The sequence below is a fragment of the Eptatretus burgeri genome, chromosome 6 (genome assembly GCF_056783735.1).
Source record: "Eptatretus burgeri isolate ZD-2024b chromosome 6, Ebu_testis_v1, whole genome shotgun sequence".
Taxonomy (NCBI): domain Eukaryota; kingdom Metazoa; phylum Chordata; class Myxini; order Myxiniformes; family Myxinidae; genus Eptatretus; species Eptatretus burgeri.
Window position 1 is genome coordinate 75,606,303 of NC_140966.1, and position 3,585 is coordinate 75,609,887.

At 39.0% G+C, this 3,585-nt stretch overlaps 1 long non-coding RNA gene across 1 annotated transcript in view; it reads left to right on the plus strand.

The window, feature by feature from the left end:
* Positions 1–2,298: 2,298 nt before the first annotated feature.
* LOC147025090 (uncharacterized) overlaps positions 2,299–3,585 on the plus strand; it is a 3,158-nt gene continuing 1,871 nt past the window's right edge. The window contains exon 1 of the long non-coding RNA XR_015058850.1: positions 2,299–2,960. This is a non-coding gene — a long non-coding RNA (uncharacterized LOC147025090). The remainder of the gene's footprint in view (positions 2,961–3,585) is intronic.

Consider the following 3,585-nt stretch of genomic DNA (forward strand, 5'->3'; position numbering starts at 1 on the left):
CAACCATTGTTCCTATAACTACGTCTCATCAGTTGGCCGCCGGTCAGAGCAAAACCTTTCATTTCGCATTGAAGCAAACGAGCAGCGAGTGTCTGGTCTTTCGAATTAAAAATCTTTAAAATAACTTTGTAAACATGCACACACCCTTCTCAAGGGGGCCATCATTTGGGAGTACAGCAATTCCACGGTATTTCAAAAGGGCACTTTATTGGCCATTTCCATGACTTGTACCACAGGTGGATTTGACTTCTGAAACAAACAAATTATTTTGAGTCAATAAATTACGCAAGAGAAAATTGATTTGACCATTGCACTTTATTTATATCGAAATATACTGTGACATGCCTGGTGTTGGTTTAATGGTTAGGGAGGTGGGCTTGGGATCCTAGGATCCTGAGTTCAGGGAGGTGAAATTCGCTGCACATGATGTGCAACATGTGCAGAGTAAAACGAGTGTTCATTTACGTCTGTAGGATATCGAATAAATAAAGAAGATGTAAGCAAACCTGACGCTAGGCCAAGGTTTCAGACTTTGGCACGCTCAAGCGGCTGCACCGTCAAAACGAAATGTCCCAGAAGATGTAGAAACATGGTCACATTTGTACATGTAGTGTTTTAAAATAACGCTTCTTGCTACGAAACATCATAATCTTCCAGTTTGAATATGTCGAATTAAAGAATTCCAACCTGTCATTTTTGATGGGCTTTTATACTAGTATCAAGTAAAAGTAACAACTGAATAGCGAAAGTGAAAAAAAAAACTGAAAAGGAAATTAAATCCGTTTAAAAAGCATACAGCACAAACATTTTGAGAGGGGAAGGGAGGGGAGGAGAGAGTAGATGGAGAGGGAGAGAGGGGAGGGAAAGAGAGAGAGGAGGAGTGGGGGGAGAGAGAGAGGGAGGGAAGAGAGAGGAGGAGAGAGGGGAAAGAACGAGTGGAGGGGGAGAGAGAGAGAGAGAGAGAGGGGGGAAAAGAGAGAAGTGAGAGAGAGGCGGAAAAGAGAGAAGTGAGAGAGAGAAAGAAGAGAGATGAGGGAGGGAGTGTGGATAGAGAGAGAGAGAGAGAGAGAGAGAGAGAGAGAGAGAGAGAGAGAGAGAGAGAGAGAGAGAGAGAGAGAGAGAGAGAGAGAGAGAGAGAGAGAGAAGGGAGGTATGGGAGAGGGGACGTAGGGAGAGGGGAGAGGTTGGGAGAGAGGGGAGGTATGGAGAGAGAGCAGGGGAGTAGAGAGGATTGGGGGGGGGGGGAGGAGAAGTTTCCTTCTTTATCCATCCTGTCCACCCCATTCCTCCCTACACAATTGTTTGTCCAATTTTACCTCTATATTGTCTTTTAACTCCACTGTTGGTGCCCCCCACCCTCTCACTACTGTTCCTTTTGTTCTGGTGCATCCGGATCTGCTTCGTGTTCCACTCTTCCTTGACTCTGTATACAAAAAAGTCATAGGTTGGCAACCCTTGTACAGGCTTGACAGTCTAAATGGTCTCTTTCTGTGTTGAAATTTATTGGATGGGAAGTCATCTCTTATATATTGTGAACTGTGGTGTCTGCCCGTGTGTTCGTCTGTCTCCCGTTTACGGCGCCTACTTCCTGAAATGCATTTGAAAAATTCAGCATTCACTTTTGAAATGACTGCAGAACAGGCATGAGTAATGTTGATGCCAAATTTTATTTTGCCCTCCTTTCATACAAATACAACCTCCACCACCCTATGTTGCACCACCATTTTGTGGTGGGTGGTATGAGTAGCTCATAGCTTTGATTATGAGCGAAACCGAGAGTGCAACACAATTGACCTTTTTAAAGTCCATGAAATAATTCAAGTTGATAAATTAACTTAAACCTTTCTTATCACTGGGGTCTGCTAGTTTTGCCAGCTTTTCCATTCATTTGGGATGGGTAGGCTTCATAGTTATTCAATGAAGTTTCAGAAGCCCGATCAGGCTGATGAGATGGGGTCAGGGCTGTGGATGTATCGTGCTGAGGAAGCCCAGTAGGCAAAAATGTGTTCATGTTTAGTTCATTTCTTCCCTATGAGTTAGTTAGAATTAGCTAATATGGGATAAGATCTGGGTAAGAATTTGTAACCAGAATTTTTTTTATCAGGAAACCCTTCTACTAAGTCCCAGTAGTGACCAAAAAAGTCTCCATGGTTCCCGTGCTAGGACAGGTTGCAGGAGCCATGTTTCCACGCACGGGTAGTTGTCGCCGATGGAAAAATCCAAAATCTAAAATTTTTCCAATATGGACAAGTTGGGTGTCTACAATAGGGTTTTTTGGCATGAAATATTGATTGTAAACATTGTTTTGTGCTATGACCCTTCAGCAACCCGGTAATGGCCACGCCATAGCCTGACCACAGCCAAAAATTGGAAATTTTCACAGGTGCTGAGGTGGATATTGGTCTGGAACTATTTCAGGATAAGAATTTGATTGAAACCATTAATATTTGACTGAGACCTTTCTAGGACCATATTAGGGTCATTCTTAACTCCACTAATCACGAAAAAAAAAATTAAATTAGCAAACCTCAGTGATCACTATCCAGCCACGTGGTCTGTATCTAACAGCATCTTTGTCGGCTTTGTCCAAAAACGATGGTTGCAATCGATTTTTCATGTCAAAAAAAAAACTTTTTGTCCACACCAAACTTGTTCATGTTTGACAAATTTTAGATTTTTGAATTTTCGCATCGGCCACGACAACACGCGTATGGAAACATGGTCGCTGCAACTTGTCCTAGCATGGAAACAATGGGGACTTGGTTTTGGTCACTACTGGTATCTAGTCGAGGTGTTTCCTGCAAAAAAATCCTGGTTACAAATGTTTTCTCATTTATTTCTTGTCATATATTTATATTTTCATTTGCAGATGCTTTCTGGTGGTTCTGTGATTTTTCCTGGTGTACTGGCTTCGATGTCAGTTGGCACGCAAAATTTCACCTTTCTACGTCACCCGGAAGGTACCAAACATTGTCAGTGAGTGGTTAGAGTGAGCTCTATATATATACAATATATATATATATATATATATATATATATATATATATATATATAAATATATGTATGTATATATATATATATATATATATGTATATATATATATGTATATATATATATATATATATATGTATATATATATGTATATATATATATATATATATATATATATATATGTGCGTATATATATATATATATGTATATATATATATATATATATATATATATATATGTATATATATATATATATATATGTATATATATATATATATATATATATATATATATGTATATATATATATATATATATATATATATATATATATATATATATATATATATATATATATATATATATATATATACTAGCCGGGGGTAAGCAATAACAACCCATGCTTCCCCATTGTCTTGGGTCCCTCATCTGCATTTAGTTGGTTCGTGGACGCCAGCAGTGACCACTATTTTAGTTGTGTCTGTGTGTCTGTCTGTCTGTCTGTCTGTTTGTGACTCTCTACAGAGCATAGCTCCGTGACGTTTGATGCGATCTTGATGGAACTTGGGCATAAGCTAGATATCATGGTCTAGTTG